Source organism: Dermochelys coriacea, chromosome 18 (genome assembly GCF_009764565.3).
Source record: "Dermochelys coriacea isolate rDerCor1 chromosome 18, rDerCor1.pri.v4, whole genome shotgun sequence".
NCBI classification, from domain to species: Eukaryota; Metazoa; Chordata; order Testudines; family Dermochelyidae; genus Dermochelys; species Dermochelys coriacea.
The window spans coordinates 1,241,218-1,253,551 of NC_050085.1; positions in this window are offsets into that span (position 1 = coordinate 1,241,218).

The following is a 12,334-nucleotide window of genomic DNA, read 5'->3' on the forward strand; positions in this document are numbered from 1 at the left end:
TGCCTTGTCCGGGGAAGAGGAGGCGGCCCTGGCCACTGGTGGAGGCACTGAGGGCTCGGCAGCCACTGGAGAGGGAAGTTTGGGGGGTGGGTATTGGATCCTCTATCCCGACCTTGGAGCGAGCTTCTGGTACCAGGCCCGGTGCCAGTGGGACTATCAATCTCCACTCCAATATGGCCACTGATGCATGCTGTGAAGGGGGCATCATCATCACCAGAACACCCCATGCTCCCCAATATGGCCACCTTCTTGGCCACTGGCCTTGCTGCCACTGTGGTGCCATGGACAGCAGAGCTGTTTCTGATGCCCAATCCTGTCATGGAGACCGGGGCGATCGGCTGAACTGGGCCTCCGTGCCAGAGGAACCACTTCAGCGACCAGAGAGGAGCCGTCAATGCCTGTGTCTGCTTGCTGGTCGTGGCTACCAGTGAGTACTGACCAGGCATAAGCGATCGGTGGCTATACCGGGGAGAACAGTCTCAATGCCGGGGAGATAGGTGTCAGGGGAAATGGTGCCGGGGAGACTGGTAACATGAGGGGGAGCGGTCCCATGGTGCTGGCGACCAAGACCGATGTCTAGACATGGATCAGTGAGAGAACAAATGGCATCAGCCATAACATGGGGAGCATCGACCCCACACTGGGGAATAACATCTTGGTGTCCGGGGCGTGAGTTTGGGTGACCGGTGGCGTGGTTGCAAACTGCCATGGGATTGCTTGTCCAGTGACCAACAGTGCTCCCCTGCCCCCGGAGGGGTCTTAACGGCCGGCTTGCGCTCTCAGGGACCCTTAGCCCGGTCCCGCAGCCCCAGAGATGTCACAGGAACAGGAGAAGACCTGTGCTCTCTCTGTGCCTGGGCTTGGGATGACGACGGTGCAGGTAGGCTGGCAGGTCCCATACCACTCACCAGAGTCAGTGAGGGACCTTTAAGAGGGCTAAGAGCCCCATCTGCAGAGGGAGCTCGCGCTGCTCCAGAGAAGGCTGGTAGATAGGCCGGGTCCCTCTACCAGATGACCCCGGGCCTTCTTGCTCAGCATCTGTGAGCGCTTCTTCACCTTCTTCTTCGGCACCAGCAATGGCGAACTGTGCCGAGAGGAGCCAGGTGCCAGCGGTGCACTGCCAACGAAAGCCAAAGTACTTAGTGCAGCCTGTATTGAGGGCTCAGAAGACGGGTGGAGAGTGGACTTCCTCAGGAGAGCCCTGAGGTAAATGTCCCGTTCCCTCTGGGGGCAAGGCCAAAAGTTCTTACAGATCCAGCAATGCTCCAAAGCACTTAAGACAGCTGTCGTAGGGGGTTACTCACAGACATAAGCCCACCGCAGAACAAGCCGGGCTTAAACCCGGGAGCTCGGGGCATGCTCCGCTTGGGACGAAGTCCCCACTGGGACCTTAACTATCAGCTATATGCATTAGTGATGGGCCACCAGCCTTGAAAAACCAACCAGACTGATGCCATGGGGAAGCATACCAGTTCTTCTAAATGTCCTTTATTCCAGCTTTTCAGCACAAGCATCTGTTTCTGAATACTTGTGGTCTGCTGTGGAGTCACTATCGCCACCCCTATCCAGGGGGTGGTATCAGCTGGACAGGAAGCCGTGGGAGCAGGGAGGAACAAACAGCATGCATTTCCTGGAGTCCCACTTCCTCCCCCTCTCACCTGCAAGAATAAGATTAAGATCCAAGGAGGATGTGACATTACCCAGGGTACAATCTGGACTGTCAAACAGTTGTGTCCCCTCAATTCTCCTATCTGGGGTGTTTTTTACACTGCTTCAATGTGAGAACTACCACTCCCGGTCCGCCCACGCACAGCCTCCAGCATGTGAATTACTCCCAACTATACAGTATGAATGCTATGGCCAGCCACCCATGAATTATGCTGCTGGACAACACCAGCAAACTCCCAGTCCCAGACCTTCCCCCAAGAATGTGCATCTTGTACTGCCCAGCCTCTCCTGGACAACACAAGCTCATATAAAGTCTGTCATTTATTAACAGAAAATAATATGCTCAAATCCTGTTATCTCAAATGGAGTTTCCCAAACACTTCTATCCAAACACACTAGTTTAGATAAAATAAGTTGATTAACTACAGTAAGATAGATGTTAAGTGATTAAAAATAATGAGGCATAAAAGTCAGAATTGGTTACAAGGAAATAAAAGGTAAAACGCAAACTAATGCTTAACAAGCTAAGTGAATTCCAAGCAAAAGTCTTTCTCACCACATGCTTAAGCATCTTAGTAACTGAATAGAGAAAAGGAGGAATAAAAAAAAGTTATTTACCTTCTCATAACTGTTGTTCTCCGAGATACGTTGTTCACGTCCATTCCACATTAGGTGTGCACAAGCATTGGAAACTTTTTCCCTTAGTGGCTCCCGTTGGGCCGGCAGGGCCCCGAGTAGTGCCACTGCGCAGTGCGTATATACCCCTGCCACTCGACCCCCTCCGGTTCCTTCTTGCTGGTGACTCTGACAGAGGGGTAGGAGCATGGGTGGTGGAATGGACATGAACAACACAACTCAAAGAACAACAGTTATGAGAAGGTAAGTAATGGTTTTTTCTTCTTTGAGTGCTTGTTCACATCCATTCCACATTAGGTGAATCACAAGCTTACCTCTGGAGGAGGGTAGAAGTCACAGAACTACTGATTGGAGGACTGCTCTTTCAACTGCTGCCTCCTCTCTGGCCTGCTGGTTGACCATGTAGTGGGTCATGAAGGTGTGCACTGAGGACCAGGTGGCTGCTCTGCAGATCTCCTGCATTGGGACCTGTGCCAGGAAAGCCGTGGAAGTCGCTCGCGCCCTGGTCGAGTGGGCCGTGACTGCCAGGGTTGGAACACCTGCAAGCTCAGAGCATGCCCGGACGCAGCTTGTTATCCAAGATAAGATCCACTGCGCCGACACCAGGAGGCCTTTCATCCTCTCGGCTATGGCCACGAACAGCTGCGTGGATTTACAAAAGAGTTTGGTGTGCTCCAAATAGAACACCAGCACTCAATGGACATCCAGGGTGTGTAGGCTGCGGTGACTTGGGTCTGTATGGGGTTTTGGAAAAAACACCGGCAGACAAATGTTCTGGCCCAAATGGAATTGCGAGACCACCCTAGGGAGGAACTTGGGGTGCAGTCGTTGCTGCAACTTATCCTTGTGAAACACTGTATACACTGGGTCAGAGGTGAGAGCCCTCAGCTCGGACACCCTTCTGGCCAAGGAAATGGCCACCAGAAATGCCACCTTCCAGGAAAGGTGGAGGAGGGAGCAGGTAGCGAGGGGCTCAAACGTGCATCCCATGAGTTTAGAGAGGACCAAGTTAAGGATCCAAGGAGGGACTGGGGGGCATGAGTACGGAAACATCCTCTCCAATCTTTTAAGGAACCCATCCCACCACTGGGTGGGAAAACACTGAGCCCCCCGAAAACCTTGGACGGAAGGCGGAGATGGCCGCCAGGTGCACTCTGAGTGAGGATGGGGCCTGCCCCTGCTGCTTGAGGTGCAGGAGGTACTCGAAAATGGCTTGCACCGGGGCTTGCCACTGCTGCACCTGTCGGGGCTCACACCAACAGGAGAACTTTTTCCACTTGGCCACATAGGTAGCCCTGGTAGAGGGTTTCCTACTGCCAAGCAGAATCTGCTGCACAGGAAGGGAGCACTAGCTCTCCAAGGCGTTTAGCCACAGAGCTTCCACACCGTCACGTGTAGTGATTGCAGGTTAGGGTGGAGAAGCCGCCCGCCGTCCTGCGTGATGGAGGTCCCGGTGTAGGGGCAGGACTACTGGGGCCTCCACCGACAGCTCTAGAAGCGTTGTGTACCAGTGTTGGCGGGCCCAGACTGGGGAGATGAGGACCACTGCCGCCCTGTCGCTGCATACTTTGAGCTAGACTTTGTGTACCAAGCGGAGCCAGGAGGAAGGCATACATCAAGCCCATTCCCCACGGGATCGCAAACGCGTCTGCAACTGAACCCGGGCTGCGGCCCTGGAACGAGCAGAACCATGGGCACTGGGCGTTGTCCCTGGTGGCAAACAGGTCTAGCCAGGGAAACCCCACCTGCGGAAGAGCGAAAGCACAACGTCTGCTCTGAGCATCCACTCGTGCATGAAATACAACCTGCTGAGGTAGTCCGCCAGCTTGTTTCGCACCCCTGGGAGATATGACGCCTCAAGGAGAATGGCGTTCCTGCCACTGCCTCATCCAGGGTTGACGAGGAGGTTAGCAGCTGCTCAACCCCCTCTGGCTGGTCCTCCTGCTCCCCTTCTCCCATGGGAGGGGCCTCCAGCTTGGTCCGGGGCGGCAGACCTCAGGGCGGCACTGTACTTGGTGCTGGTCTCTTCAGTTTGCCCTGGGTGGATGCTGGAGACCTGGATACTGTGGCTTCTGGCACCGTTGGGCATTGGTGCGGGAACCGGGACCACTGCATCGAGTAGCTTGCCCGGGACGGGGCCCCTTGGCACTGTTGATAGGCCCAAGGAGTCCAGATGGGCCAATGACCTGGTGGCCCCCATTGGGGGTGCCACCCCGTCTGAGGGTCCTTGCTGTCCAGAGCACGGTGTGAGTAACTGTAACGGCCGGAGTCGGCCCTGGACTGCGGCGACACCGACTGCAAAGGCAATGGTGGTGCCGATGATCTGTGTCAGCGGGAGGTCGATGAGCGGCTCCTAATGGAACAGGAGTGAGACTGGTACCAATTTCTAGTTCTTTTTTGAACTGTTATAGTGTTGGCCTTCCCAACATACTCTGCAAGGAGTTGCACAGGTTGGTGGTGCATTGTGTGAAAAAATACTTCCTTTTGTTTTAAATCTGCTCCCTATTCATTTCATTTCGTGACTCCTCATTCTTGTGTTATGAGTGAATAACACTTCCTTATTTTCTCCACACCAGTCATGATTTTATAGACCTCAATCATATCCCCCCTTAGTCATCTCTTTTCCAATCTGAAAAGTCCCAGTCTTATTAATCTTCTCCTAATATGGAAGCTGTTCCATACCCCTAATCATTTGTGTTGTCCTTTTCTGAACCTTTTCCAATTCCAACGTATCTTTTTTGAGATGGGGTGACCATATCTGCACACAGTATTCAAGATGTGGGTGTACCATGGATTTATATAGAGGCAATACGATATTTCCTTATTATCCCTTTCTTAACGATTCCCAATATTCTGTTTGCCTTTTTGGCTGCTGCTGCACATTGTGTGGATGTTTTCAGAAAACTACCCTCAATAACTCCAAGATCTTTTTCTTGAATGATAACAGCTAGTGATCATTTAATATGTATAGTTGGGATTATGTTTTCCAATATGCATTACTTTGCATTTATCAACATTGAATTTTATCTACCATTTTGTTGCCCAGTCACACAGTTTTGTGAGATCCTTTTGTGCCTCTTCACAGTCTGCCTGGGACTTAACTATCTTGAATAATTTTGTATTGTGACATTGCACTCCATATGTTTTAGGGAAACCTGCTTATGAGTGTAAATATGATGAAACTGGAATATGCTTTACGCAAAAGGTCTCTTGTAAGGTATCATTAAAAAGGTTATAACCTACTGAATATATTTCTCCTATTAGTTTGTGTGTATTGTTTCTATGTCCTGAGTTAGGAGAATAAGACAAACTTGTAACGCTGATGTAAACATATTAAGTGGAAGCCATTAAGGGTGCTTCAGAATCAATGAACCATAAATGTCTCTGTTTACTTGCAAACCTTCCTGGGTACATGTGGGCCAGCCCTGGAAGAATGGAGGCTGGGGTCTCACAGGACATGTGAGCATGTCACCTGATACTGGAATCCATCTTAAATCTGGTACTTTTCCATTTAGGAGGAGGGGTGGGGACCCAGAGAGACAAAAGATTCCCACCTTGTGCCCAAGCTATGAAAGGGGGTGGAGCAGGACAAAGAGGCTTCCAGTCATGAGAAAACCCCTACTTTCCACCTAAGATGTCTGGAACTAAGAAGGACTGTACCAGACTAAGAAGGGATCTAGTCTGTGAAAGAAGCTTATTGAAACATCTCAGAGTGAGATATTCCCTGTAATCAGTTTCTTAATGTATTAGGTGTAGACTTGCGTGTTTTTGCTTTAATTTGCTTGGTAACTTACTTTGTTCTCTCTGGTTTCAGAGTAGCAGCCATGTTAGTCTGTATTCACAAAAAGAAAAGGAGTACTTGTGCAATGCATCCAATGAAGTGAGCTGTAGCTCACGAAAGCTTATGCTCAAATAAATTTGTTAGTCTCTAAGGTGCCACAAGTCCTCCTTTTCTTTTTGTTCTGTTATTACTTGGAACCACTTCATAAAATCACTTCTGTTTATTAAAAAGAAAAGAAGGATTTGTGGCACCTTAGAGACTAACAAATTTATTTTAGCATAAGCTTTCGTGAGCTAAGTGAGCTGTAGCTCACGAAAGCTTATGCTCAAATAAATGTTAGTCTCTAAGGTGCCACAAGTCCTCCTTTTCTTCTTTTTTCCAAAACATTGTGAACTTTTCTGACACCTCAATCTGGGACAGTTCCTCAAATCTGACACCTAAAAAGAATGACTCAGGTGTGGGAATTTTCCTGACATCCTCAACCATGAAGACCGATGCAAAGAATTCATTTTGTTTCTCTGCAATGGCTTTATCATCCTTGAGTGCTCCTTTAGCATCTCAATCATCCAGTGGCCCTACTGGTTATTTAGCAGCTTCCTGCTTCTGATGTACTTAAACTTTTTTTTGCTATTACTTTTGGAGTCTTTGGTTAGCTGTTCTTCAAATTCTTTTTGGCCTTCCTAATTATATTTTTACACTTCAATTGCCAGAGTTTATGCTCCTATTTTCCTCACTAAAATTTAACTTCCACTTTTTAAAGGATGCCTTTTGTCTCTCACTGCTTCTTTTACTCTGTTGTTTAGCCCCACTAGCACTTTTTTGGTTCTCTATGTTTTTTAATTTGGGGTATACAATTTAATTGAGCCTCTGTTATGAGCCTTCATGTCTAGTTGGCAGCCAGCATCAAGCGGAGTGCCCCAAGGGTCGGTTCTGGGGCCGGTTTTGTTCAATATCTTTATTAATGATCTGGAGAATGGCATGGATTGCACCATCAGAAAGTTTGCAGAGGACACTAAACTGAGAGGAGAGGTAGATACGCTGGAGAGTAGGGATAGGATACAGAGGGACCTACACAAATTAGAGGATTGGGCCAAAAGAAATCTGATGAGGTTCAACAAGGACAAGTGCAGAGTTTTGCACTTAGGATGGAAGAATCCCATGCACGACTACAGACTAGGGACCGAATGGCTAGGCAGCAATTCTGCAGAAAAGGACCTAGGGGTTACAGTGGACAAGAAGCTGGATATGAGTCAACAGTGTGCCCTTGTTGCCAAGAAGGCTAATGACATTTTGGGCTGTATAAGTAGGAGCATTGCCAGCAAATCGAGGGACATGATCATTCCCCTGATTTGGCATTGGTGAGGCCTCATCAGGAGTACTGTGTCCAGTTTTGGGCCCCGCACTACAAGAAAGATGTGGAAAAATTGGGGGACTGGAACACATGACTTTTGAGGAGAGGCTGAGGGAACTGGGATTGTTTAGTCTGTGGAAGAGAAGAATGAGGGGGGATTTGATAGCTGCTTTCAACTACCTGAAAGGGGCTTCCAAAGAGGATGCATCTAGACTATTCTCAGTGGTAGCAGATGACAGAACAAGGAGTAATGATCTCAAACTGCTGGGGGGGAGTTTTAGGTTGGATATTAGGAAAAACTGTCCTTTACAAAGGCTTGACAAAGTCCTGGCTAGGATGATTTAGTGAGGGATTGGTCCTGGTTTGAGCAGGGGTTAGACTAGATGACCTCCTGAGGTCCCTTCCAACTCTGATATTCTATGATTCTACTGCGTCTTTAAAAGGTTTCCTTGCAGCTTGCAGGGATTTCTCTTTTGGCGCTGTACCTTTTAGTTTCTGTTTCACTAGCTTCCTCATTTTTGTATAGTCCTCCTTTCTGAAATTAAATGCTACAGCGTTGGGCTGCTGTGATTTCCCCACCACAGGGATGTTAAATTTAATTATATTATGGTCACTATTACCAAGAGGTCCAGCTATATTCACCTCTTGGACCAGATCCTGTGCTCTACTTAGCACTAAATCAAGAATTGCCTCTCCTTTTGTGGGTTCCAGAACTAGCTGCTCCAAGAAGCAGTTGTGACAGGATCCCCAGGGTGCAGCTTGGGACCATAGGACCACTGTGCCCCCCATAACTCTCCAGTCTGGGATCTCTCTCTCTCAATGCTTTGCTAGTGACAAGCAGCAAGCCCCTCCAGGTGCTGTTATCACTCAGCACAACAGCATGTGGAGCCCCCACACCCAGCTAGATTGCATGAATGCTCCCAGAGCCACTCATGAATCACAAAGGGAAAGGCACCAGCCAAATCCCCCCAACTCCCAGCACTGTACCTCAGGAATATACCGTCTTGCACTGCTCAAGATGAGCAATGCAGATTTATTAATTGGTTCACCACTTCATAAATGGAAAGTGAATATACACCAGCCTTTGTAAACTTGAGCAAACACCCTTACCAAATACTTCAGGCAAAGTCCCTGGAAAAGATAAACAATAAAATAAGTTTGACTACAAAAAATGGATTTTAACTATTAGTGATAGGCAAAAAGTCATAGTTACCAAAATAAAATAAAATACAAGCACACTGTCTAAACTCTCAACTATTAGACTGGGCAACATCTAGATTAACCAGTTTTTTTTCTCATCCCACTGCATACTACAGTCCTTAATATACAGGTTTGTCCCTTAAGCCTGGGTCAGTCTCCTCTGTTGGAGTCTTCTGAGGACATATCTACACTGGCAGAATTACCGCGCCACTGAGGGAGCACTGAAGGGAAACAGCTGTTGTGTGTTCACACTGTCAGCTGCCTGTGCAATAGCATGTTCACACTCGTGGCACTTGTAGCGGTATTCAGAGCAGTGCACTCTGGGCAGCTATCCCACAGTGCATCTATTTCTTGTCTGCTGCTAACAGTTGTGGGAAGGCGGAGGGGGGGTCACGGGGCACCCTGCGTCCTGTCCCAATGCCCCGTGACGCATTGCTTCGCATTCCAGCAATCCCTGTGCTTCCATCCGCATTTGGAGCCATCTTTCCATGGTTTCTGTATTTCACAACCTGCCTCTTTGGGCTGCAGGAATGGATCCCGAACTGCTGACCAGTATGCTGCTTGCTCTGACCAACACATCACAAATAGCAGTGGAGTTATTCCTTAAACTACAAAGGCAAGAAGAGTGTGACACTGATCTCACCACATACAGTAGCTACGACATGAGATTGCTTGTAGCTTTCACGGAAGTGCTGAACACAGCGGAATGCCGCTTTTGAGCTTGGGAAACAAGCACTGAGTGCTCGGATCACATCGTGATGCGCGTCTGGGATGATGAGCAGTGGCTGCAGAACTTTTGGATGAGGAAAGCCACTTTCATGGGACTGTGTGATGAGCTTGCCCCAGCCCTACAGTGCAAGGACACGAGAATAAGAGCTGCCCTGCTGCTGGAGAAGCGTGTAGCAATTGCACTGTGGAAGCTGGCTACTCCAGACTGCTGCTTCTTGTCCCCACATTTTCCATAAGATGTGATCATTATGGAAGATCTCGCTGATGAGAGTCAGCAGGGAATCAAGGGAGGGTCTTCTCCAAGACTGCAGCTTCTGCCCTGGCTCCTAGGCATGCGGTGGGAGACAAGCCTGCTTTCTGCAACCCTCCTTCCTCCCACCAGCTCGCTTCAGCGATTCCCAAAATCAGATCCATTTAACAGGGGCTGCCTCTCCTGTTTGCGCTTTGCCAAGATCCGACTGCTGTAACTGGCTAGCCTCCTCCTGGGTAAAAAAGAGCTCCTGGCTGCATGCATCTTTGACCTCCAAATCATCCTCTGCCTTTGGGTCCCCCCCGCCACATCCTCATCCAAGATTCCTCCTTCTGGCTCACTCCGCTTTAGACTGGCACGCGAGCCACCGAAGTATCCACAGTGGTGTTAGCAATGGAGGTGGAGTCACCGCCGAGTATTGTGTCCAGCTCTTTGTAGAGCCAGCAGCTCGTGGGCACAGCACTGGAGCGGCGGTTTGCCTCCTGTGCCTTGTGGTAGGCATTCTGCAGCTCCTTCACTTTGACCCTGCACTGCAATGGTCCCGGTCATGGCCCCTTTCCGTCATGCATGGTGACATTTGTCCATAGATATAATTCCTATGGCTGGAGCACAGCTGGGACTGGACAGCCTCCTCTCCCCAAATGCTGATGAGGTCCAGCAGCTCGGCATTGCTCCAAGAGGGGGATTGTCTGATGTGTGGAGCAGGCATGGCCACCTGAAAAGATGCACTGAGACCACTGCATGTGTCATCGAGCAAACAGGAAGGGGACTTTCAAAATCCCAAAGGAATTTACGGGGTGGGGATGACAGTTGGTAACCTGAAGGCAGGGCAGTAGAGTTCAAACTGATGACCAGAGAGTTGAGAACAGGCATTGTGGGACACCTCCTGGAGGCCAATCTTAGCCCTGTAATTGACCAGTAACCACAGTGTCTACACTGGCACTGCAACGCAGTAGCCCCGGCACAGACAGCTGTAACCTTCTTGTTTTTTTTTTTTTTTTTTAAAAAACAGCACAACTGCAGTTTCTGCACACTAAGTGGCTTGGCAGTGTGCACACCTCGGGAGTTACAGCACAGAAAGCTGCTTTACTGCACAGAATCTTGCCAGTGTAGACAAGGCCTGCCTTTGTTGTTTACAGCATAGATGGGGGCAGGAGAAAGGCCAAGCATGGGGCCCCTGTGTTCTATTTTATACCCTGGTCCCATGTGCTAGAGAACACAAATCCAGGCATGTCTGGTGGGCATTGCTGTCGCCAGGGAAAGTTGAGCAATTCTCCTGGTGTGGCCTTATGCAGGTGAGTCATTGAATTGTAGCTCCCTTGATGGACAATGGCTGTTAATGGTTTGACACCTGCCCGGGCAATGGTTACTTTCCTTAGCGTTGTCTCTGTACAGCCAGTATCTGGGCATTTCCCAAACCCACAGCATATTTTAGTGACAATGATGCAACACAATTCTCACAACTTCATATGCATTAATGATATACATTTAGATAGAACAGTGACTTTCAGCAGATCATAACCTTTCTCTGAACCTCACATAGCCTGCTTTATATGCAATATTACAATTATATATAAATGAAGAATATGGGGGTTACAGAACACTCCCCCAAGGTATAGAATGTCACAGCAGTCAATTAAGGTGTCAAGAAACTTTATCTCTGCATCCCGTCCTGAGCTGACATGTACCCAGTCAATACGGGGATACATGAAATCCCCCATTATTGTTGATTTTCTTATTTCTATAGCCTCTTTAATGTCCCATAGCATTTCACAGTCACTATCACCATCCCGGTCAGATAGTCAGTAGTATATCCCTACTGCCATATGTTTATTATTAGAACATGAAATTACTATCCAGAGAGATTCTATGGTAGAGTTTGATTCATCTAAGATTTTTACTTTATTTGATTCTATGCTTTGTTTCGCATATAGTACCACTCCCCCAACAGCATGACCTGTTCTGTCCTCTGATATATTTTGTACCCTATTACTGTGAACATAAGAATGGCCATACTGGGTCAGACCAAAGGTCCATCCAGCCCAGCATCCTGTCTCCCGACAATGGCCAATGCCAGGTGCCCCAGAGGGAGTGAACCTAACAGGTAATGATCAAGTGATCTCTCTCCTGCCATCCATCTCCACCCTCTGACAAACAGAGGCTAGGGACACCGTTCCTTACCCATCCTGGCTAATAGCTATTAATGGACTTAGCCTCCATGAATTTATCCAGTTCTCTTTTAAAGCCTGTTACAGTCCTAGCCTTCACAACCTCCTCAGGCAAGGAGTTCCACAGGTTGACTGTGTGTTGAGTGAAGAAGAACTTCCTTTTATTTGTTTTAAAACTGCTACCCATTAATTTCATTTGGTGGCCCCTAGTTCTTATATTATGGGAACAAGTAAATAACTTTTCCTTATTCACTTTCTCCACACCACTCATGATTTTATAGACCTCTATCATATCCCCCCTTAGTCTCCTCTTTTCCAAGCTGAAAAGTCCTAACCTCTTTAAACTCTCCACATATGGCACCTGTTTCAAATCCCTAATCATTTGTTACCCTTCTCTGAACCTTTTCTAATGCCACTATATCTTTTTTGCGATGAGGAGACCACATCTGTATGCAGTATTCAAGATGTGGGTGTACCATGGATTTATATAAGGGCAATAAGATATTCTCCATCTTATTCTCTATCCCTTTGGTCCCATTGATTATCCTCAT